Raw genomic sequence first — 25,672 nt, forward strand, 5'->3', positions numbered from 1 at the left:
TGAAAGCAAATTTTGTTATGTCCTGAGGTTGCAATGGAATTGTGAAAAAACAATCTTTTAAATCAACAATTAAAATGTCCCACCATGTAGATATCATTGTAGGTGAGGGGATTCCAGGTTGCAGTGCCCCCATGCTTTCCATCACTGCATTAATATTTCTGAGGTCGTGTAGCGAACTCCATTTCCCTGACTTTTTCTTAATTACAAAAATAGGTGTGTTCCAAGGACTTGTAGATGGTTCAATATGTCCCTGCTGCAATTGTTCTTGAACCAATTTGTGAAGGGCAGCTAATTTCTCCTTTGATAGGGGCCACTGGTTTTCCCAGATCAGCCATTCTGTGAGCCACTGCAAAGGCAGAATAGGGTACTGTGTGCCATTCTGCAATTAGTTTCTCCTAATTCTTATCTCACAGAAAGTAAATAGTAATGAGTATTTTGGAGCAAACCACTACAAGCCCCTATCAAAAATCTGTGCCAATTCACACCCCTCCAGGCTGCTAACACATCCTGTCCCCATAGGTTCAATGGTGCTGCTGCAACATAAGGTCGAATTGTGGCTGCTTGTCTTTCCTCATTTTTGACTAGTACAGGTTGTGTGCTTAAGTAACTTTGTGTTGTTCCTCCCAATCCTGCGATGGCTGACCCCACAGGAGTCAAAGGCCAGGCAGGAGGCCATGCAGAAAAAGAAACGATGGAGATATCAGCACCTGTATCAATTAAACTTCAAAGTTGAATGTGCAATGGGTTGGCACCTGGTAAAGTGAGGGTAAACCTCATATGCGGTCGCTGACCAGAGATGTCTTTGGCCCAGAAAACCTGTGGTGTTCCGGTGGATCCAAAGGCTCCATCTCCATGAATTTGTTGTTCTGTCCTGGGAACACATGACTTAAAAGGCACAGGTTGAGCAATGTGAGTCTTTTCTGGAATAGTAACTTGAGGTGTAGGAGTAGAAACCATAGCACAAATTTGTCCTGTAAAATCAGCTTCAATGACTCCACAAAGATCCCCTGAAGAGTAGCGCTCGATCTTCCCACAAGCAATGCACTCAGCCCCTGGCCTAAAGGCCCATAAGCATTCAAGGGAACCTTGTGTACTTGGCAAGAGTTCAAATTTACTGTTGTGGCGGTGGAAACATCCACGCCGGCGGCTCCTTTTGTGCTCCCACTGAGTTGACTGAGTAAGCCTGCATTGGCAGCATGCCCTGATTTGGCAGCATGCCTGGGGAATTGTTGAGGAATGGTTGGAGGATCAGGGACATGGGTCCCTGGAAGAGCTGTACAAGCAAACACCTTTTTAGCTTGACATAAGCAGGCCTCTTGCTAACTGCAGAAATCAGCAGGCCTCTTGCTAGCTGCAGAAATCAGCAGGCCTTTGTAGGCCTTTTGCTAGCTACAGAAAAAGGAAATAATGAGAACAGAAACCATGAGAATAAAGAAGGAAGTCAAGGACACAGATACAGTGTTCTTGACAATACTGTTATGGATAAGAAACAGGACGTGCTGACAAGATGTACTGACCATGAGAGATGAGGAAGAACCCTGATTTCCCAAATCGCAACATAAAGCAATACGTGCAGCTTTTTATCCAGCGCCAATAGAGAAGTGACAAGTATGCATATTTCAGTGTATAAAAGCAGAATCCTGATTCCAATAAACTGAAGCTTGCTCTATCAATCACATTGATTGTCTGCATGTCTTCCCTCGCCGGAGTCAACAAGAGGGAATTACTTGTGTCTGCGTGCCCTTCCCCTTTGCACTTTTCTTCCGTTTCCCAAGTTTCCCAAAAATTGACCATTAGCATGATATTTAGATTTACACTGTTTTGCATAATGGCCAGGTTTCCCACATTGATTACAAGAAAAAACTCCTGCTCTCCCCGTCCCTTTCTGTTTCTGCCCTGCTTGGTTCTGTTTACAATTAGCTTTCAAGTGCCCTTGCTGTCTGCATGCAAAACATTTCTGAGGTGGTTGCAAAACAGCTGCTAAAGCAGATATTTTATGTTCCACAGACCTAACCTTAGAACAAGCTGTAACCATATCTGTTAACCATATCTGTTAGAGTCCCCCAGAAGGCTATCAATCACCTACAATCTTCATTTGCATCATCCTGAGCCAACTGTTTACATAACACCTGTCTTAGATTTTCATCTTCTACCTGTCTCTCCAATGATGCAGCAAACTTTTCTACAAATTGCAGAAACTACTCTTTTGTTCCCTGTATTATTTTTACATATCGAGGTTTGGGAGAGGCCATTTCCATGGGTTTTATCAATGCACCCATACCTATTTTTTGGCACTGTTCGAGAATTGAAGGATGCCATCTAGCTTGCAAATCAGGGTTAGCAAATGCATTTCCTCCCATTAGGGCATCAGATCCAACTGCACATCTAGGATCATCTTGTGGCCAATGCATATTTTCCAGTGCAGCTCTCTCTGCCATCTGTTTCCAGTGACTCTCAAAAACCCCAAATTGCACAGGTTGAAATAACACTTGAGCAAGATGCTTAATATCAGGTAAGTATTTATTACCCAAATTATTTGCATAACTTCTTGAGACCCCAGACCATATTTAGCAATTCTCATCTGTAAATCCTGAACCACTTTCCATGCAATCACACTATGGCTATCTTGTTGATTAGATCCTGGTGAAGCTTTAAACACTGGATACACCTGAGCATCTTCCTCTGCACTGGCACCAGCACTAGCACTCCCCCTGGCATTAGGCATAGCCAGCTTTTCAACCAGCTCCCACTCTCCATACTCTAGAGCGTTTTATTTGACTTGCTCCCAAAACCAACCAGGCTGTCTCGGCTGCACTGTCACCTGACAAGGAGGCAGTGTCCAAGGTCTGCTTTTCCAAGCTTTTTTAGAGTGGCGAAGGCCACACTCGCTTTCCTGAGAACACTCCTGCCCTGATGCGACTTCTGAGAGTCTCTGTTTAATCTCCCTCTCATCCCCACTGTCACTGTCAGTGTCACTGTCCTTTGGCAGTGGTGGAAAAAACTGTGAGAATTGTTTCGTGAGTGGCTGTGCAGGCAGTGGAGATAGAGGCGGGGAAGCTGTAGGAGCAGGCAGTGCAGTAATATCTGCTCTCTGTTCTTTTAAAGTTATCTCTGCCAGCTGATCAGCAGGCGAGGGATATATTTGCATCTGCTGCACAAGTTCTCTAGGAGAAGGATAGGTTGGTGGCACATAGTCTTTCGGGGAGGAATACAACTTTTTATCAGGATTGCAGTTTTCAACAAAAGCCTTTTGAGTCTCAGGCATATCAGGAGCTGCCCTTTCCTGTCTCCTCCTCTAGTTCCATCAGATCGTCTTCTGTAGGAGTTACTTCTGCCTTTTCACTGAGCTGCCCTCCCTCTGCTTTTTCCTGCTGTTTTTTTCATTGTTTTAAAGTTTCAAAGAGCAGACGCCAGCTTGTTGCTAACCTCTGTGCCTCTTTGTTTCCACGAGAAACAGCCTCCCACAGCTTTTCCGCAACAGCATTCCAGGAGCTTATACTGAAAGCAACACTCCCATCTGCTGGAAAATAATGAGATTTCACCCACAATAATATACTTCTCAGTGCATAGTCTGCAGTGCTAGCACCTGTGCTTTTTAACAAGATTTCCATGTAGACAGCACAGTCTTTTCTTGGCTAGTCAAATTATTCCCCATATAAAAATTGTTGCCAACAGCTCACCTCAATGAATTAAGGTCTTCCATTAAGGTGGCAAAGTCTTGACCCAGGTCAATAGCAGAACCCTCTGCTCTCAAAGCTGTGTTGGCCACCTGTCACCTTGGCACTTCACCCAGCCAAAACTCCCTGCTATCGAAGCAGGCTTCCTGCTCTCCAGGCAGGCTCTTTGGATCATGCTTCCCTTTTGCTCCCAACCACGTCCTGGGTCCAGGAATCACGTCAGGGGATCACCATTTGTTGCAGTGGAGATGGACACACGACACACACTTACTGTAATCCAAAGCCATAAGAAGCAAAGATTTTTATTATTCTCAGCTATTACTCTTATACCTCTTCACAGTTACAGTGGTTCATTATGATTGGCTGCTTAGCAAACAATGACAGGGCTGTCTAAAAAACAATGACCATTCAAACAGCAATACAGTTAGCTATACAAGCAATTAATTACATATTATATGCAAGTTTCCTCTTATACAGTCTTGATGTTCCATAGCAGGAACATTTTCTTTCATTGATTATCATCTGTGGCTTTCACTGTGACTACAGTTTCTCATGGGTAGATTTTTACTGTTTTTAAATCAAGCTCTGTGAGGTCTTAAGACCAGCTGTCAGCCACATCAGATTGCACAAATGGCAAGGGCAAGGAAATGCAAACAAGGTATAGGCCTGGCAAGGCAAGATCAAGGAGGAAAGCAGTAGGCAGGCCAAGGGTGGGGGATGGGCATGCAAGGTAATACAAGGGAAGGGAGGGTTAGTAGGGCAAGGCAAGGAAACTGTTGGTCTAACAAGGCAAGGTAAGTGAGTGTTACATCACAGTATTTCTGCCAGAGAAAACCTGCCAGGACAGACAGGTCTGGCCGGCCCTGATCTTGTGTGGGTCACCTCTAATCTGCTCCTGAAACCCTGGGACTCTGTGAAGGCAATGTGAGGAGCAGGCAACAAGGCAAGGACTCGAAAAACGAGCTAGGGAAGTCTAGGTGGTAGATGGGTGAGCAAGGCAATGCCAGGCAATGCCATGGTAGGAAGTGCGAGGGAATTATTTGGAAGCCTGGGCAAGGCAATCAAAGGTTGGGATATAGAAGGAAAGGCAAGGGATTGTCGGGAATGACAAGGAAATGAAAGGCAAAGCGGAGCTAAAGGAGGGTTAGGCAAGGCAATGAGAGGCACAGGCAAAAAGCATTAGGGAAGTCAAGGTGGGGGGCAGGTTAGCCAGGCAATGCAAGGTAATGGACAGGAAGGAAGGGCAAGGGAAGGATACAGAGGGGTCAATAATGCAATGCAAGGTGTGGGTAGGCAAGGCAAAGGAATTCGAAAGAAGGGCAGGCAAGGCAATGCCAGGCCAGGGAAAGAAATCATCAGGCATGTCACAGTGGGATATGAGCATGCAGGGCAATGCAAGCCAGGGGAGTGTTAGGCAGCATGAGGCAAGGGATGTGCTAGATAGGCAAGGCAATGAGTGTCCTAAGAGGAACAGGCAATGCACAGCAATGCCAGGAAAAAAGCAGTAGGGAAGTCAAGGTAGGGGATGGCTGAGCAAGTCAGTGCAAGGCAATGGAGAGTAAGGAAGAGAAAGGGAGGGACACAGAGGGGTCAGTAAGGCAATGCGAGTTTTGAGAAGGAAAGGAAAGGCAAGAATAGAGAGGGGATGGGTATGGAAGGCAAAGTCAGGCCAGGAAGGGGTGAAAAAGGCAAGCCAAGGAAAGGCAAATACCTTGTATTACCCTGAATGCCCATCCCCCACCTCTGATCTACCTATCCCTTTCTTCCCTGGGCTTGCCTTACTTTAGCAAGACATCTGGCCCCACCACAGGAGAGTTTATCTATTGTTTCTTAGCTGGTGCAATAATGCAGGGCATCTTGCGCTCACATGAGCTTCACACGAGCATTGGTGAAGTAACTCAATCAGGGCAGTTTGCCTTGTAGTGAGTTATTTTGCTGCCATGGGATTGATGCTTTTAGCTGACACTAAACATCTTGCTGTGGAAGCAGATATGGAAAGATAAGCTGGAATTTCTGACTGACAGACACTTCACTTTACAAACTAAAAAAGCTACACCAAACTTTCATAAAGCAGAAGTCTTCTGCACATTCCCTAGAAATGTGTGGGGCTTTCCCCTGAAGTTGGGACACTGCTTTGGGGTTACTCTTTTGGGGGTTGAGTGAAAGGAATCTGTGTACACTATCATCAGTTTGGTGGTAAATTACATTGACTCCTAATCTATACTATTTCTTTGCTAGCTATAATATAGGTACCTTTATGTAGTGCACTGTTTTATGTAATCTGCTAGTAGTTCTTTTGTTTTATACTGTGTAGTAAGTAACTCTGTTTAAGGCCTTTTGTCTGTTACCTCATGTCTATTCAATAAATAATCCATTTTATAATAGACCTAAATCAGCCATTCTTAAGAACCAGCGAGCAAGAGTGATTTAGGTGCAGGTCACTGTCTTGGGGTGACTTTATGATGTGTATCCCATATCGCCGCCCCTGCCCAGAAATTAACTTTGTGCCTTTCTATGCCTCTGAACTGAGCCTGAGAGGGGGAAGGAAAAAACTGAGCAAAACTTTTTCAAAGCAGTTTGCAGCTTGTTCAAGGTCACATAGAGATAGCAGGTTTTTCCCAGCTGCCACAGGGGAGTGAGGAAGCACCCAGCTTGCTGCTTTTCAGTCAGCTTTTAGCCAGTTGTTTCAGTTTCTTGTTCTCCAGAGAGAGACTGAGACTTGAACTTTGTTTTTCCTTCCCTGGAATTCCAGATTTTCTCCCTTTTCTACTGGACTGCTTTCAACCTCAGAGCACATCAGGAGGACTTTCCACCGGGCACAGAGGGCCTGGCCCTGGGCCAAGCCCCAGCTCCAAGGAGACCAAAGGGAGGACTCTAACACTTTTTCCCAGGTTTTTCCTCCACAGCGAGAGATTTTATTATTTAGCATTATTTAGCATTATTTTCTTTTTTCCCATGTGTTTGTTAAATAAATAGTTTTATCTCCTTCACTTTCCTTCGAGGAAAATCTATCTTTTCCCGAACCTGGTGGGGGAGGGGTGGTTGTGCCTTCTCTCAGAGGATATATTTCTAAATTTGGCCAAACCGGAACAGTCACCTAAACAGAGCTCCTGCTAAAAATCTGAGCCTAAGGCAGGGCTCGTCTAAAGCTCTCACTCAATCCACAAATATGGCAAATGTTGGAGGTTTTCTCCCAGAGGAAAGCTACCTGGAAATAGGACTCTGGCTGGGCTTGGACTCCCAGGGGCCTCCTCTGAACTGCTCCCGAGAGACTTTGGGGGAAAGCTTTTCTTGCTGTGGAAAAGAGGCATCATTGACAGTCCAGGCACCTAGGGCTGAAAGTGGGATTTGGCCTCCTCAAATGGTGAACATGGGAGGATTTCTTTCAGAAGAAATCTGCTGGAAACTGGGGCTCTGGCTGGCCTTGGACTCCTGTGGGACCCCTCCAAACTGCCAATGAGACACTAGGGTGGAAAACTTAACTTTCTTTGGAAAATAGCAATCATTTTTAGCCCAGATGCCCAGGGCCAAATGTGGGATTCCACCTCCTCAAATGGCAAATATTGGAGGCTTTCTCCAAGAAGTAAGTTGTCAGGCACTAGGGCTCTGGCAGGCCTTGGACTCCCGGGAGCCACCTCTGAACTGCCCCTGAGGCACTTGGTGTAAAGCTTCACTTGCTGTGGAAAAGAGCCATTGGTCAAGCCTAGGTGTGTGAGGCCAATTAGTGGGATCCCACCTACTCAAATGGCAAATGTCGCAGGATTTCTCCAAAATGTAGGATGCCCGGAAGTAGGGCTCTGATGGGCCTTGGACTCCTGTGGGCCTCCTCTGAACTGCCCCCCAGACTGTAGGGTGGAAAGTTTTCCTTGTTGTGGAAAAGTGCCACTGCTGGCAGACCAGGCATCTTGGGCCAAAAGAGGGATCCTGCCTCCTGAAATGGGGAATGTTGGAGGATTTCTCCCAGGGGAAATCTGCCAGCAACTAGGGCTCTGGCTGGCCTTGGACTCCTGGGGGCCTCCTCTGAACTGCCCCTGAGACACTTGGGTGAAAAGCTTTCCTTGCTGTGGAAAGAAGCCATCGCTGGCAGACCAGGTGCCCAGGGCCGAAAGAGGGATCCTGCCACATAAAATCACGAATGTTAGAGGATTTCTCCAAGAGGAAAGCTTCAGGATCTAGGGCTCTAGCTGTCCTTGGACTTGTGAGGGCCTTCTCCCAACTGCCCCTGAGACACTTGGGTGGAAGGCTTTCCTTGCTGTGGAAAAGAGCCATGCTTGGAAGCTCAGCGTCCAGGTCTGAAAGTGGGATTCTGACTCTTCAAATGGTGAGCATCAGAGGATTTCTCCTAGATGAAAGCTGCCAGGAACTAGAGCTCCAGCTGGCCTTGGACACCTGGGGTCCTCCTCTGAACGGTCCTGTCTTGGGGTGACTTTGTGATGTGTATCCCCTATCACTGCCCCATGCCCAGAAATTAATTTAGTGCCTTTCTGTGCCTTTAAACTGAGCCTGAGAGGGGGGAGGAAAACCTGAGCAAAACTTCTTCAAAGCAGTTTGCAGCTTGTTCAAGGTCACACAGAGATAGAGACTTTTTTCAGCTGCAGCAGCAGAGCGAGAGAGGGGAAAGCACCCTGCTTGCTTTCAGCCAGTTTTTCAGCTCTTTTTTCTTTCTCCAGAGAGAGAAAGAGAGTTGAACTTCTGTTTCCCTGGGACTTTATTTTTTTTTCTTTTTTTTTTTTCTCCGCTGGATTGTTTCAACATCAGAATACATTGGGAGGAATTTCCACCAAGGTCTTGGCCCCAGAGGTGGGCCCACCAGCCCGTCCCAGCTCCAAGGAGGGGGAGAGAGAGATCTACGGAAGGACTCTGAAATTTTCCCAGGTTTCTCTCAGCAGAGTGAGGGGTTTTATTATTTAGCATCATTATCCTTTTCCTGTGTGTTTGTTAAATAGTTTTTGTGGGAGACAGAGGAGTAGAAACTCCTGCAATTAAAGGAGGCTTTGATTTACAACCCTGGAAGAGACTAGGTCTGGCTTAATTGACAGAGATTTATAGATCTTAAGCAAAAGGATTACAAGCCTGTGTTCCTATAGTTATAAGTAAAAATGTACACTGGGTGTTCTGGTGGAGGGTTTTAAATATAATAGCGTGATTTTATATAGTTTAAGTTAAGAATGTAGATGGTATAATAGAGACATCTGTGTGTACGTGACATGAGAAGTTATTGGTCAAGACATAGCTGCATTGCAGTGAGAAGTGCCACAGGTGATAGGTCATAAATCCAAAACAAAGTGTCGTTTTAAGTGCCTATTGGATTAGAAAGTTATAAATGACGATGTAACTCTAAATCTTGGGACTAGTCACCATTATTCAGAGGTATTGTAAAATCTCACACCTTGACTGATGTGTTTTGTTATTTTAAACAATAAATTTGTGTAATCATGTAGTCCCATCCCTGAAAGTTATTGCCTCCAACGAGTGAACACGTGGGAAATTCGACAAGTTTTTATCTCTTTCACTTTCCTTTGAGGAAAATTTATTTTTTTCCCGAACCTGGTGTGGGAGGGATGGTTGTAACCTGCCTTTTCTCAGAGGATATATTTCTAAATTTGGCCAAACTGGAACAGTCCCCTAGACTCTAGGGTGGAAAAGTTCCCTTGCTGTGGAAAAGACCAATTGTTTGTGCCCAGGCACCCGGAGCAAAAAGTGGGATTTGGCCTCCTCAAATGGTGAATATCACAGGATTTCTCCCAGAAGAAAGCTGCCAGAAACTAGGGCCCTGGCTGGCCTTGGATTCCTGTGGGCTTCCTCTGAACTGCCCCCCAGACACTCGGGTGTGAAAGCTTTCTTACTGGTCTAAAGAGCTATAGTTCACACCAAGGGCTGAAATTGGGATCCTGCCTCCTCAAATGGTGAATGTTGGAGGATTTCTCCCAGACAACAACTGCCACAAAGTACGGCTCTGGCTGGCCTTGGACTCCTGGAGGCCTCCTCCCAAACTGCCAATGAAACACTAGGGTAGAAAGCTTTCTGTGCTGTGAAAAAAGAGCCATTGTTCCCACCCAGACACCTGGGGCCGAAAGTGGGATCCTGCCACATAAAATGGGAAATGTCAGAAGACTCCTCCTGGAGGAGACCAGCCTGGACCCAGGGCTCTGGCAGGCCTTGGACTTCCAGGGGCTTTCTCCAAACTGCCCCTGAGACACTATGGTTGAAAGCTTTTCTTGCTGTGGAAAAGAGCCATCATTCACACCCAGGTGTCCAGGGATGAAAGTGGGATCCCTCCTCCTTAAATGGTGAATATCACAGGATTTCTCCAAAACATAAGCTGTCAGGAAGCAGGGCTCTGACAGGCCTTGGACTCATGAGGGCCTCCTCTGAACTGCCCCTGAGAAACTGGGGTGGAAAGCTTTCCTGTTTTGGAAAAGAGCAATCATTTTTTCCAAGATTCCCAGGGCCAAAAGCAGGATCCCACCTTCTCAAATGGCAAACACCGGAGGATTTCTCCCAGAAGAAAGCTGCCTGGAAATAGGACTCTGGCTGGGCTTGGACTCCCAGGGGCCTCCTCTGAACTGCCCTGGATACACTAGGGTAGAAAGTTTTCCTTGCTGTGAAAAAGAGGCATCATTGGCAGCCTGGGCGCCAGGGTCCAAAAGTGGAACTCAGAATCCTCAAATGGTGAGTCCCAAAGGATTTTGCCCAGATGAAATCTGCCAGGAACTAGGGCTCTGGCAGACCTTGGACTCCCGAAGACCTCCTCCCAACTGCCCCCAAGGCACTTGGGTGGAAAGCTTTCCTTGCTGTGGAAAAGACCCATTGTTCGCACCCAGGTATCCAAGGATGAAATTCGGATCATGCGTCATCAAATGGCAAACACTAGAGGATTCCTCCCAGACAAAAGCTGCCAGAATCTAGGGCTCTGGCTGGCCTTGTACTCCTGGGGGCCTCCTCCCAACTGCCCCTGGGAAACTGGGGTGGAAAGCTTTCCTTGCTGTGGAAAAGGACCATAGTTTGCTGGGGCCCAAAGTGAGATTCTGCCTCTTAAATTGGCCAATGTCAGAGGATTTCTCCCAGAGGAAAGCTTCCTGGAAGTAGGATTTTGGCTTTCCTTGGAATCCCAGGGGCCTCCTTTTGAACTGCCCCCAAGATACTAGGATACTAGGATATTTTCCTTGCTGTGGAAAAGAGCTATTGTGTGCAGCCCAGGCACCCAGCGCGGAATGTCGGATTCTGCCTTCTAAATTTGGGAATGTCGGTGGATTTCTCCCAGACAAAAGCTGCCAGGAAGTAGGGCTCTGGCTGGCCTTGGACTCCCAAAGGTCTCCCCCAAGCTGCCCAGGATACACTAGAGTGGAAAGCTTTCTTTGCTGTGGGAAAGAACCATTGTTTGCAGCCATGCATCTGGGGCCAAAAGAGGGATTCCCCCTCTTTCAGAAACTAGATAAGTTTAGTGTCTCAAGCCCTTTTTTGGGGTGTTTGTGTCAGGAATGAGGCCACACTCAATTTGAAAATTAAAAACTGATTTATTAAACAAAACAGCCGAATTTCTTAATTAAAAAAATCTCATTCGGATCTGCAGCAATTGAAGACACTTGCAGCCAAGAATAGGCTAGACACCCAAAGCAAAGACCCACAGTGCTGGGTCTCACTTGGGTTAGCCCCAAGTGAAATAGTTTAACAAGTAGGCCTAAGATCCCTAGCACTGGGCTCTGCCTGGGCTAATCCTGAGAAAAGTGTTGTAGAGGCAAAGGAGCAACCACCAACACTGGCAAGAAGCAGGCAAAGAGCACTCCTTGGTCTGTGTTCAAGGTTTTTATGCTCCCCTAACCCCTCCCATCACCGTCCACTGTCCTGCCTCCAAAGTACGAGATGATTGGTGGAATTCTTTTCAAAGTCCAACTCATTGGTCCTGGTTCAGGGGATGATGTAAAGTCTTTCTGTCATAGTCTAGCATAGCCATGGAAGTGATTATCTTCCAAAGAGGTGCTTACAGCTTCCTCTATGACCTAACAGAACCTATTAGCTGGCTAGTTTGAATATTGGTAACTTTTTAAGCCACTTAAGAAGCTTGACACGCCTCTGTGATCCACATTTAAGAATGAACAGAGCCCAGGAAAGCTCTCTTGTCTTCCAGCCTTTGGACAGGTAGCGGGGGGGGCGGGGGGCTGCAGGTGGCCTAGCGGGGCCGGGCTGGGCCTTGCTCGGCCTGGCCAGTTCGGCTGTGGCGTGGTCCTGTTCCATCCCCCCCCCCCCCCCACCCCCCCCCCCCAGCCCTGCTCCATGCAGATGGCGTGGCCCAGCTCCCCACCATCCCCCCTCCAGTGCGGCCAAAGATTCATCTGAGGATGCCCACTGCCCGGCAAAGATCATGTGACCAACAGCGATAAGCGAACTCCACTGCAAGGCCCAGGTGAGATTAACCCTTTTTTAGTGATGTAAGTTTCCTCCAGAACAGATGAAGCCTGCAGACATCAATCCTCTCCCAAGTCAGAAGAAGAGGGAAGGTGAAGGCACGTGAAAAAAAGAGACAGCAAAGTCAGCAAAGAAGGAAGAGCTGAAACCCTGAGGGAGGAGAAAGAGGAGCTTCAAGCTTAGAAGCTGAAATTCTGTTGTAAAGCTATGGTGATGGACTATGATACATCAGAGTACCCACTGTAATTTCGTGAAAGCATGGGGGGTGGAGCGTTCAAATTGCAATTGTGAGCAAAAGTATCTGTTCTGAAATAAGCAAATGACAGTAGCTGTAATTTGATGAGGACCCTTGCTCCCAGGGAAGGAGAAGACCTCTGTTCCTAGAGATGAAAGTGATGAGGATCCTTGCTCCCAGGGGAGGAGGAGGGCCTCTGTTCCTGGAGCTGAAGATGCTCCCAGAGATATGTGAAGAGAACCTTTTCTTCTGAATGGCTCATCCTTAAAATGGTACCCTAGTAGCTCAAGATTGGACCCTCAAAAACAGTTGTGGGGAAAGCTGTAAGTCGAGGGAAGGGACTTTCACATGCGAGCAGAAAACCTACCTGGGCGGCTGTCTTGCTGTGATATTGAAGCCATGAGAGAACTGTTTCTTGTGGCGATGTCTCCATAGCATGAACAAGAAAGACTCCTCTCCCTAAGTAAACTGAAAAAGATTATTATAGAGGTGGTAAACTGACTGAAAATCCCAAGGGTTGTCTTTTTACATTGTCAGTGGCAGAAAGGTGGGGGGAAGAGAAGTGTTCTGAAGGTTTAGTCTGATTTTTTTTCTTTCTTTTAGGTCTTTATATTCTTTTAAGTTTTGTGCCTGCTTTGCTTTCTCCTAATTCTTATCTCACAGAAGCAAAATAAGTAAGTAATGGATATTTTGAACCTAACCACTACACTTAATTGGTGTTTCTGCCCGGTTATGAACTGAGCCCGCTACACTTTTGACCAATGGCTTGCTGATTATTAGGGGTGCAGTCTCTGGGTGATGTCATCTGAGTTTCTGGCAGGAAACCTCTTCATTAAAATTCATGGTTACTATGGAGCGTGGTGACAGGTTACCGGTCAGCTTTCTAAATATAGCACCTTGGCTATGGGTGAGGGGCTTTTTCTCTCTGGAATATAACTGAACTCAAAGATGAATACCACAGGGTTTTTCAATGTAATTTAAACTCTTAAACTCTGTTTAGAACTTAGAAGTCACATTTAACACTTGAACATCAAGGAACATGAACTGCAAAGTCTCTTAATTAACAATAAACAACATTCATATTTTGAGTTACTTACTTATTCTTTCATCAATGCGAAAGCCAAACTTTCTGGTTTATTTTGGAATTCCTGTTTGTGTGTGTGGACAGTGGTGTGTGGGGTATGCCCAGCCCCTGCCCTGGAGGGATCTCTGCTGAAATAAGGGATTTCGTAATCGCCCAGCAGGACTCCCTGGAAAGGCAACCACTTCTTTGGTCACGGCAAGAAAAGACAGACCCACAATCCTTTAGGAGACCCTATGCAGATCCTTTGTAACCCATTGGCCTTTACCCATCCCCTGTATCCCTATAAAAGCTAGGCCTCTGCCCCTGTGACAGGGGGAGCTCTCGTCCCTGGCTTTCCAGGGAGTACAGACGGACAATAAATCTACCTTCCGTGCAGAACCAGCCATACAAGCCTCTCGTCTCTCTCTCTCTGGTCTGGCTTGGCCTGGAGGATGCCCTGCAGAGCTGAGCTGGAATCACGAGCTGATAATCACTAAAGAGCTGACAGCCTCTGCAAGGGCCTTCCTGCCTAGCAGCTGAGGGAAGACACCGGGCCTTGGGAAGGCGATTCCTTTCGGGACCATCTCTCTGGACGGGTCACCTCTTCCTGGGTCAGAGCCACTGACCCCACCATCAGCTGTAATAACTGGCGCCTGAACAGCCATTGGACCCCAGACCTGGCCTGAGCTGCGTCTTGACCACACCAAGACAGAACCAGCCGTTCCTGTGCTGATCCTCTGAAAATAGACCTACGTTTTAGCAGGTCTTTTGGACAGGGACGGTTTGAGACCCTCGCCTCCCACCTAGGACAGAAGTCCCTGAGGATCGAACTGCCAGACCATCCCCCCAGCAGACCTTTCTAGGAGCCAGCCTCACCAGAAAACGGGATTTGTAAGTTTAAACTTGGGGCTCTCCTCCTCTTTCTTGTGCACAACTTGAAGTAATTTTGGGGTTTTTTCTCTTTTTTCTGCTGAGGGAGGAACTAAGATGGGACATAGGCAAGCTAAACCCAGCCTTTCCCAATCTGAGAGAGACCTATACCCCTTCTCTTAAAATCCAACTTTAAATTCTCTAAAGGTGCTCTTTCTAAGAAAAATCTCAAATCTTTCACTAATTGGATATCTCGAAATTTTCCTGACGCTACCACAGACTCTGTCCTTTTTGATCCATTCTGGGACAGAGTGGGGAAGAAACTCTATTCCTCTCAAGCCACGGGAAACCTCTCTGTTTCCAAATTCATTCCTTTATTTCATTTATTGGTTAAAATGTGTCATGCGAAAAACCCCCCTCAGCCAAACTCTGCTGTTCTCTGCCCTTCCCCCCTCCCACTCCCCCTCTCCGCCTCTGGCAATGGCCAGCCAGAGCTCAGACTCCGCCTGCCGCCCTGGCCCACCTGGGGCGCTGGCCACCCCGCTTTCCTACCTCGATCCCCTATTTCCAGCAGTCCTCCCATACCCAAACCCCCCCGCTCGTCCCCTCGGTTCCACTGCCACCTCCCAGGCAGCATGTATGGGATCCATCCCAGACCTATCCCCCCTCCCCAGGATGGATGCCTCTGAGCCCCCCCAGCCCCATCTCCCTGTGCCCCTGGTTTTTCGCAACCCTTCGCGCACGACACCACCCTTCCCCCCCTCGCATTGGCTCCCGGTGCCTCTGACCCCCCCCCACCCCACTGCGTCCCACCTCACTGTGTCCCTGCTCCACGTGGCCCTGCCCCCCTCCCACCCCAGCGTGGCGGCCCCGTGCCAGCAAGCCGCCCCGCCACCGCTGCCCCTCTCCCCCCTGCACCCACACAGCAGACATGGTACAACACGGGACCAGTCCTGCACATCCCCGCGCATGCACTGTGGGACATGGAACAAGCGTCATGCCCCCCGCCAGCATCTGCCCCTATCGCCGCTCGCGGGACCCAGCTATCCGCAGCACTGCCCCAGGCTACCGCCCGAGGAGTGGAATCTCCCTCCCCCTTTCCCCCACCACCAATGGCCCTGACACCCTGGCAGGAGCCAGCACACCCGCTCTCTCCCCCCTCAGCTGCATCTTGTGCAATCCTTGCTAATGCTCCCCCTCTCCCTGCACCCCCCCCTCCCTCTACCACGGGTTCTTGCGCAATCCCATCTCCTCCACTGCTGCGCTAGAGCCCACTGCCCCCCACACAACCTCCTATAGCCCATGCTGACTCCACACGGAATTGTGAAACCGGCACCACCTGCAACCCGACCTCCCCCCAAACGACCTGCTGCTGTACAACCTCTCCACCCCCATGCTGCCACAATATACCCCGCTCCCATCCCTCAAAACACTCCCGACCCCCTGCTACCCCTGTCCTGGCTAAAGCAAAACTGGCATTTCAAAAATGCCGCGCTACGCCTCCTGTAGCCCAGCACCGCCCTGCCACAGCTTATCCCTCCTTTTCAGATGACAGTAGCAGCAGCTCTGACTCTGAATCTGAGGATCGATGGGCACAGGCATGCAGGGAGGCGAACCGGGAGGGAGATTGGGAGTTAGCCCAGAAAATCTCAGCCTTTCCAGTCATTATAGGGAAAGGGAGGAGGGGTGGTCCGACTACGAAAACATGGGAACCTATCCCATACAAAGAAGTCAAAGAGCTTTGCAAGGCAGCAAAAGAAGGGAGAGGGTCACATTTCTTTAGAAACTTATTGGAAGCTACTTTCTCTGCCTATACATTAGTACCACATGATATTAAAAACATTTTTAATTGCATCCTTTGCCCTGCTGAATATATGTTATGGGAAAGGCATTGGAAGAGACATTTAAAAACATTGTCTGACACTTATGCTAAAGATGCATACCACTTCTTTGGTCACGGCAAGAAAAGACAGACCCACAATCCTTTAGGAGACCCTATGCAGATCCATTGTAACCCATTGGCCTTTACCCATCCCCTGTATCCCTATAAAAGCTAGGCCTCTGCCCCTGTGACAGGGGGAGCTCTCATCCCTGGCTTTCCCCTTTGCCGGAGTACAGATCGACAATAAAGCTACCTTCCGTGCAGAACCAGCCATACAAGCCTCTCGTCTCTCTCTCTGGTCTGGCTTGGCCTGGAGGATGCCCCATCCCTGCCCAAAGATGAAATTTATCTACGTTGATGCTGTCCTCACTGCTGCCTCAATGACCTAAAAGTAGGTAAGAGCCTAGACTGGGTCAATGACCTTTTTGGATGATGGGGAATAACGGGATGGATTGCATCTTTGATTAAGGGAGCTTTGTGGGTATTCATTGTAATTATTATTGTGTTACTTATGTTCTCTTGCCTCCTACATTGCTGCAGAAAGGCTGCCGGGAATGCCTTTTTAATAAATACAGAAGGGGGAGTTGTGGGGTATGCCCAGCCCCTGCCCTGGAGGGATCTCTGCTGAGATAAGAGATTTCGTAATCACCCAGCAGGACTCCCTGGAAAGGCAACCACTTCTTTGGTCACGGCGAGAAAAGACAGACCCACAATCCTTTAGGAGACCCTATGCAGATCCTTTGTAACCCATTGGCCTTTACCCATCCCCTGTATCCCTATAAAAGCTAGGCCTCTGCCCCCGTGACAGGGGGAGCTCTCATCCCTGGCTTTCCCCTTCGCTGGAGTACAGACGGACAGTAAATCTACCTCCCGTGCGGAACCAGCCACACAAGCCTCTCGTCTCTCTCTCTCTGGTCTGGCTTGGCCTGGAGGATGCCCTGCAGAGCTGAGCTGGAATCACGAGCTGATAATCACTAAAGAGCTGACAGCCTCTGCAAGGGCCCTCCTGCCAGCAGCTGAGGGAAGACACCGGGCCTTGGGAAGGCGATTCCTTTCGGGACCATCTCTCCGGACTGGTCATCTCTTCCTGGATCAGAGCCACTGACCCCACCACCAGCTGTAGTAGTGGTGGAGCAGGTTGTGCTTTGCTAGATGAGGTAGTGCACTGGCCCGCCCCAGATGGCCCAAGCCCTTACAGAGCTGTCAATCATTGGACCTTGGAGGCAGTGCTAACCCAACCCTTGATTGACTGAGGTGTCAATCAATGACATACTGGTGGCAGCGCTAACCCAGCCTCTGATTGGTCGAGCAACCAGAAGTCCCATCTGGGAGGCAGGCCCTCAAAGGACCAAGGGCTTAAAAGTCTGTCCTAGGTTACAATGTAAGATGTGCCCACAAGCATGTATTCTATCACCATCTTCATGAGCTGTTAAAACCAGGTGGGGCAGTACTCCCTGCCTCCTCCCTCAAGACTATGTCCTGTTAATGGCCCATCAGTGCCTTATCTCATGACTCATCATTCCATTGTGAGATGCTCCACCCAGTGGGAGAAACCAAGCATCCCATCCTGGATATAAACTGCGATTTTTGAAGACCACAGGCAGCCTTTTCCACTGGATTTCCAGAGGACAAGAGCTACATACCTACCACTGAACCTTCTGAGGAAGACCAGATCTTTCTACACAGGATCACCACTTCAACAGAACCACATCCATTCACTTCAGGAGGACTGTAGCCACCACCTTATCGGACTGCTACTGCTACCCTGACTTACAGGGTCAGGTTGTATCTGACTCTGTCAGTTTAAATCAGTTTTTTCCCTGCCTTGTTTAATATATTTATTTATTTATTTATTTATTTATTTATTTATATTTATATATATATATATTAGTAAAGAACTGTAATTCCTGTTTCCCATAACTTTGCCTGAAAGTCCCTTGATTTCAAAATTATAATAATTTGGAGGGAAGGGGGGTTGCATCTTCCATTCCAAGGGAGGCTTTCTTAGCAGACATCTGTCTTTCAAACCAAGACAAAGGCGCTTACCACATGTGTGGACCCTGACAGCTTCTTGGAATTTCCATCTTACCCGTGCTGGAACCCTTGGGATTGGTTACTACATGTGTGTTTTTCTGTACCTGTTCTGTTTTTCCATTGTTCTCTTTCTTCACTTTTCATGGAACCTTGTGGGCACCTTAACATTTTCTAAGTTTAAATCATCTCTAGGTTAAATGGGCTAAGTAGAGGCTAAGTTTATGCTAAGTTAATACTAAGTAAATGCTAAGTAATGCAATAATAAGTGCTTTATATTGAATTCAGTGTTGTATTCAATCCTTTGCCAAAATTTCCTTAATTTTCTATATTTTTGCTAGTAAACTTTCGTGTGGTTTTGTGAGGACCCAGTTTAGTTTTGATTTGTCTCAACACTGGTTGTCAGAGGCATGTGGGGGAGGAGGTGCACATGTGCCACTTGCAGGAGGCAGCTAGGAGAAGATCAGGGAAAGCCTTGTGTCTTGGGAGATGTTGCCTGGCAAACATTTCACACCTCACATGGGACAGGCAGTCAGCAGGAGACACTGTACTCCCCAGAGAGACCTCTTGAATCTCATGGCAAAAGATCTCCACCAATGGACTGCAGTGGAAGGTTGGATTGGGCCAATGGTGTCCTGTCAGCAGGCAGACTTTGGGAGGGGCCATGGGGTATAAAAGTAACTGCATCATGATCTTTTGCGGCTTCTTCACCCTGGCCCTAGCCCGCATTTTTGTCCTTTTTGCCCTGGCTCCAGCCTACCTTTTGGGTCGCCTGCCCCCACTGGTGCTTGCTCACCCTCGCATCTGCCCTGTGTCCCTGATCAGTGCCCTGCCACTTCATCCTTGCGTCCAAACCTGCCTGCCTCTGATCCAGCCTGCCACCATGATCCCCGCTGCAACCCTGTCCAGGGTCCTGTACCTCCTGCCCAAGCACCCACTCACTCATCTTGTGTCCGGCCACCCATCACAATGGGAGCTGTGCCTGTGGGGCCATGCCTCTCTGAGAGCTGTGCAGGCTCTCTGGCAGGCAGCATGCACACACCCCCACCACCTGGACCTCGATGGCACTCCCCAACTTTCTGGTGGTAACGCCCTCTTCTTCTGTCTCTGCCCTCTCTCTCCCCCCATCCTTTTCCATTTTCTTTCCTCCTTTTCTGTCTTTCCTAGTCCTCTTTAATAGAGCAACTCCTTTTTTTCCATTACCAATAAACAGTTCTCAGATAAAGTTGTCTCCTTTGATTTAATTTCATCCTAGACCATCTGCTTTTAAAAGAACTCCTTGCAGTTCTCCACAGTGGAACACAGCAGGTTTTCACCTCTTCAGAATATCGGGTGCGGATTTTTTCTTTACGCCAAGACAGAGTAAAGGAACCTTGATTTGGACACTTCAATTTAAGTATTTGAGCTGTAAAAGAAGGAAAACCCATTCACCAAGTGTCTCAAGGTCCGTCTAGAGGCATGCCCAGGGTGTCCAAGACCAGCCAGAGCAGCCGTCAGTCCTGGCAACTTTCATCTGGGAGCAATCCTCCGACGTTTGCCATTTTAGGAGGCGGAATCCCACTTTCAGCCTAGTGTGCCTGGCCATGAATATTGGCCCTTTTCCACAGGAAGGAAAAACCAGCAACCCAATGTCTTGGGAACAGTTTACAGGTGGCCCCTGGGAGTCCAGGGCCAGCCAGAGACATCAATCATGGAAGCTTTTATCTGAGAGCAATCCTCTGACATTCACATTCTTAGGAGGTGGAATCCCACTTTTGGCCACACATGCCTTATTGTGAATATTAGCTCTTTTCCATAGGAAGAAAAACCTGGCAACTCAGTGTCTTGGAATGAGTTTAGAGGCGGCCCCCAGGAGTCCAAGGCCAGCTAGAGCCATCAGTCCTGGAAGCTTTTGTCTGGGAGCAATCCTCAGATTCCTAAAATGTTCACAATTTTAGGAGGCAGAATCCCACTTTTGGCCACATGGTCCTGATCATGAATATCAGCCCTTTTCAACTGGAAGGAAGACCTGGCAGTCCAATGTCCTGGGGGCAGTCTAGAGGTGGCCTCTGGAGGCACTAGGTTGAAAAGGTTTCCTTGCTGTGTAAAGAGCCATTGTTCCCACCCAGACACCTGGGGCCAAAAGTGGGATCCTGCCACATAACATGGGAAATGTCAGAAGACTTCTGGAGGAGACCAGTGCCTAGGGCTGAAAGTGGGATTCTGCCTCCTAAAATGGCGAGTGTCAGAGGATTTCTCCCAGACAAAAGCTGCCAGGAACTAAGGCTCTGGCTGGCCTTGGACTCCTGGGGGCCACTGCTTGTCAGAGACTTGATAAATTTAGCATCTCGAGCCAAGCCTGTGTGTGTTTGTGGTTGGGGGTGGGTCAAGCCTTGCTTTCTGGTGAGACAGTGCCCTGCCCCCAGACCCCCCAGCTTGGCAGAGCTGTCAATCACACACTGGGCAGGGGGTGGTTCTAGCCCAGCCCCTAATTGACCGGGCGACCAGAAATCCCACCTTGGGGGAGAGATCCACAGAGGCCCTGGGGCTTAAAACCTCCATGTGCTTGCCTTGTGTCACACCCAGCCAGCCTTTTTAGAGTTTCTGTCTCATCCTTGGTGGAACCTGAGGAGCTGGTAGCTATATGTCTTTTCCTATATCTCTTCTGTCTTTCTCTCTTTTCTTCTCTTAATCCTCTTTCATGGAACATTTGTAACCTAGCATTTACTTAGCCCATTTGACATAGCAACAACTCTTTAAGATGTTAAGTTAATGAAGTTAATACTAAAAGAATATTAAGTAATGTTATGATAAGTTGTTTCATTTTGAAGTTGGTGTTGTATTTTGTCCTTTACCAAAGCTCCTTAATTTTCTCTATTTTTGTGAGGAAACTTTTGTGTATTTGTGACCTCTTGAGAATATCTGGTTGGGATTTCTCCTTATGCCAAAACAGAGTAAAGGAACCTCCAGTTTACCACCATACATCTTAGTGTCTAGGGCATAACACCTCTCCACTGCCTCCAGGACACTAGGGTGGAAAGCTTTCCGTGCTGTGGAAAAGAGCCATCGTTGGCAGACCAGATGCCTGGGTCCGAAAGTGGGATTCCACTTCCTCAAATAGCAAATATTGGAGGGTTTCTCCCAGACAAAAGTTTCCAGGAACTAGAGCTCTGGTTTGCCTTGGACTTTAGGAAGCCTCCTCCTTTTCCATAGTAAAATGTTTCAGCCCTTGTGTGGCTGGAGGCAGCCTAGGAGGCACTTCTGAAGCCTGCCTTTTCAAAGTGGGCAAGAGTAACTAACCCCGGGACTGGGACTCACCCCACTGGCTTTGCAGACCTGCCCTGTGGCCGTGGCTGCACGTGTGGGTGTGGAAAGGTTGGGAACAGTATCAGGTTCTTGCTGCTAACAGGAGTAAAAGGCTGCTGGCTGTGCCAGCCCAATTCTGTAAGTATTGATTAAAGATTTAGAATCCAGTTTATCAGATGTGAATTATCAAACTGGGGGATTTCTGAAGCTGCATTAACTCAAGTGGAAAAGCTGTTGTATCTTTGCAATACTCCTGTGTCTAGATCTCATCTTTACCCTGTGATTCCTGTTACCTTCTTGCTTGGAGTCAAATTTTTCTCCCTTTTTTTCAGCAGTATCTCCTTTTCTTGAGCTCCTCACTTATTCTCCCTCCATCCCTCTGGACACAGCAGCCACCCACCAGCAGACACCTGTTCTGGAGCACTGGCATTTAGATAACCAGTGAACTCTGCAGGGATAAAAGGTGGCACTACTTGATCTAAATGCTTCCAAAAATAGGTAGACTAAGGACAGTAAAGTGAGATCAAGGTTAGGAAAAGCAAGGGGCAGCATCATGGAACTTTTCTTATTTCCCCACGATTAGGCTGGCTTAGTTCTTAATGGTTGATGTTTGGAAACGCATCCATGACATGCAATTCTGTGTCTTTTAATCAATGTAACAATTATTTTAATTAGAGAAAAACTTTACTTTAGCTAGTCATTGATTATTACTTGGGTGCCTTCTTGGTGTTTTTCCCTTTCCCTGCTGAAACATCTAAAACCAGGAAATAAAAGAACCAGCAACATTGAGCTTTTATGCTGAACTGTCACATACAAGCCTGGATGTTAAAATCTGAAAGTTAGGCTCAGTTTCATTGCAGCTTATCCAGTATTCATTGATAACGAAGAATTCAGCTTGGAATGTTTGGCTCATTTTAGTGGTCAAGTCTGATTATCTTGAAGGCAGGATGAGTGAAAAGAAGCTTCAGATATGAGAGCAACCTGTATTTTCCTGGCAAGGCTTCCTCTTAAATACAGAAATTATTCAAAAGACTCTTTACCTGTTACACAAAAGCCAGGGCTGACTCAAATAGCTGGAGTTACACCAAGGACCAGGCCAAAGGCTGCTTGAGGACAGGGAAAAGGGCAAGAGGGAGTGTGGCAGACCTCCAGATTCCTCCACTGTAGGTTTCGGGCGGGTTCGGTCGGGACGGAGACGGAGAGATCTCTATAGGCAGGTCTTGGGACACAGTCGGGTTATTGTAAAAGGCTTGGGTATAGGGGCACTGCTCAGAGCTGCCAGACTCAGCTCTGAGCAGGCCCAAGAGAGCAAGAGAGTAGAGGGGTGAGAGAGAGAGAGTGTAAGAACAAGAGTGGAGGTAAGGAAGGAATGGAATGGAATAGAAGTGTCTGAAGTCCTGGTTACAATACAATAAATCATCTTCTGTACTGAATATTCTAATTGTCACTAACCAATCTAATACAAGATACAAATCCTATAGCATTTACATACAGCCTATAAGAGTTCTTATATTACCATAGAGTGTTACATCTTAACTTCTAAAAACTACTCTTTGGACCCCTTCTGCTGAGCTAGTAGGGTCTGCTCTGACCCTTGGACCCGCTTGCAAGCAGAGGGTATTGTTCCATCAAGAGGGGATTATCTTCAGTGGCCATACCATTGTTTTCTAGTTGTTCGGTAACTAAGACCTGGTATTTCAAAAGTGGCTTTCATTTCGATGTTGCCTGTAGTTTTCATATTCCCAAAATCTTTTATCAGGCAATCATATCTACAAGGCTTTCCTGTTTCATCTTCCCCAACATTCCACCACCCCCTGGACAGGGATGGGGATGTCTCTGCCCCACCACAGTACCAGCATCCCTAGGTCACCTCCCACTTGCTATGAGTACACCATGGAGCCAACATTCCCCTGCCCCTTTGCTGATTTTTGAGACTTCCAGATGGCCAGAAGTGCTGGGCAGTGGTGCTGTGCTGGGCACTTTGGGTCTGGCCCCTCACGTCCTCAAAACCCCTGGTATACCTGCCTCTGTTGCACAAAAGGAGAAAGCTTTTGGGTCTGTTTGAGGTTTAACCACATAACCTGGCTGGAGATGTGGTTTTGGTAGGAAGATCTATTTGCAGGGGACTTCCTTAATTATTTTGGCCTAAATGACAGGACTTACTTATAAAGCAAGTTTGTGTGTGGAGCCACCCAGCTGATTCCCCCATCAACTAATCAGCTTCCTCTCCTGCCTTTGGTGACCTTTATGTGAGAGGACAAGATTTCCCAAAGAAAAAACCTAACCCACTGTCTTGGGGTGACCTTATGATGTGTATCCCATATCTCTGCCTATGCCCAGAAATTAATTCCTGTGCCTTTCTATGCCTCTAAACCGAGCCTGAGAGGGGGAAGGAAAAAACTGAGCAAAACTTTTTCAAAGCAGTTTGCAGCTTGTTCAAGGTCACACACAGATAGCAATTGGTTTCCAGCTGCGGCAGGGGAGAGAGGAGGCACCTGGCTTGCTGCTCCCGGGACAGTTTTTGGGCCAGTGGTTCAGCTGCTTCATTCTCCGGAGAGAGACTGAGAGTTGAATTTTTCCTTCCCTGGAATTTCAGATTTTCTCCCTTTTCTACTGGACTGCTTGATTGCTTTAACATCAGAGCACATCGGGAGGACTTTCCACCAGGCACAGAGGGCCTGGCCCTGGACCAAGCCCCAGCTCCGAGGAGACCAAAGGGAGGACTCTAACACTTTCCCAGGTTTTTCCTCCACAGCGAGAGATTTTATTATTTAGCATTATTTTCCTTTTCCCATGTGTTTGTTAAATAAATAGATTTATCTCCTTCATTTTCCTTCAAGAAAATTTTTTTTTTTTCCCCCGAAACCTGGTGGGGGATGAGTGGTTGTGCCTTCTCTCAGAGGATATATTTCTAAATTTGGCCAAACTAGAACAAATTTAGTGGCACCCAAGTGGGGCTCGAAGGAAAGTGAAAAACCTGTGCTAATTACATTTTGGTTTGAATTTACTTATTCTGTGTTGGGGTAAAATAGTCATCATGTTGGTTGAGTTCATAACGTTTCTCTGGCTTGATATATTCATGTATTTTTGGTCCGTAGGCTTGTTTAAGGTACTAGTGCCTTTCTGGTCCCTAGGCTTATTTGCCTATCCACAACTTGGTCCGATCTTATCCTTGATAAGGAATTTTTGCAGAGCAGGGACACGAATTCAGATTTCTCTTTTGCTGCGCTCGGTGATAATGATTTATAAGAAGTTGACAGAGGTACAGGCAGCTGTTCGAGGTGTGTATGATAAATGGTTTCTCCCTCCTAACCCCAGTCCTAGCTTCGGTAGCCAGTTTTGGGAATTTATTAGTAACTGCACCCAGATTGTTAGAGGAGGAGGAGATGGGGTTTCCCTTCCCTTTAAATTTGATAGGTTAGCTTTTGAGAGTGTTCAGTTTCCCCTGGATGTTAAAGAGACCACCTTCCTGGTATTTAATCTGGTAATCTTCCTCTATGTGGTTCGCAGCTTGTCTAGAATAAGAGCTCAGATTTCCAGGGTGACTGCTGAGACACCTGATCCAGAGGTGGAACATCCTGAGTGGTGTGGGGAATGGGAGGATATAGGCCAAATCCTGAAGAAATTCTCTGACCCAATGGTTTGCAAGTTTCCCCCTGAACAAGTTCAGAAACCAGCTGAGGTGGCAAAATATCTGAAAGAGAAATACAATGACAATTCTAATGAGAATAAGCTCCTTGCAATATATTGGGCTTTGGCATATGCCTATTGCACGCTGCAGCAGGTAATGGTAGAGGGGCAGGAGGATAAATCAGCAAAGCCTGCAGACACCCCTGCAGTCACTCAGACCGCAGCCAAACCAGACAGCAAGCCCAAACCAGATGGAGAGTCTAAGCCACTGACAGTGGCTGCTGTCACGAGGAAAAAACACACAACCAAAATTGATCGCCCAGTGAAAGATGAGGATAATGCAGGGAAAGGAACCTCAAAAGATGCAGGGGAAGGAACCTCAAAACCACTAACTGACTCAGGCACAGAAACCATTACTGAGTCCATGTCCATAAAGGACCTTCACAGCCTAAGAAAGGATTACACCCGACGGTCTGATGAATCCATAATAAGTTGGATGGTCCGTATTTGGGATGCGGCAGGTGATGATGTGATGCTGGATGGTGCTGAAGAGAGGCATTTGGGATCCCTGTCACGTGATCCAGTGATCGACC

At 47.5% G+C, this 25,672-nt stretch overlaps 1 long non-coding RNA gene across 1 annotated transcript; it reads right to left on the reverse strand.

Moving 5' to 3' along the window:
* Nucleotides 1–2,502: 2,502 nt before the first annotated feature.
* Nucleotides 2,503–12,784, reverse strand: LOC116443494. The gene is made up of 2 exons (XR_004239936.1): nt 12,686–12,784; nt 2,503–3,943 (listed from the first exon to the last, which is right to left on the reverse strand). It is a non-coding gene; the product is annotated as an uncharacterized LOC116443494 (long non-coding RNA).
* Between the last annotated feature and the right edge of the window lie 12,888 nt (nt 12,785–25,672).

Source organism: Corvus moneduloides, chromosome 4 (assembly GCF_009650955.1).
Source record: "Corvus moneduloides isolate bCorMon1 chromosome 4, bCorMon1.pri, whole genome shotgun sequence".
In the NCBI taxonomy this organism is placed as follows: domain Eukaryota; kingdom Metazoa; phylum Chordata; class Aves; order Passeriformes; family Corvidae; genus Corvus; species Corvus moneduloides.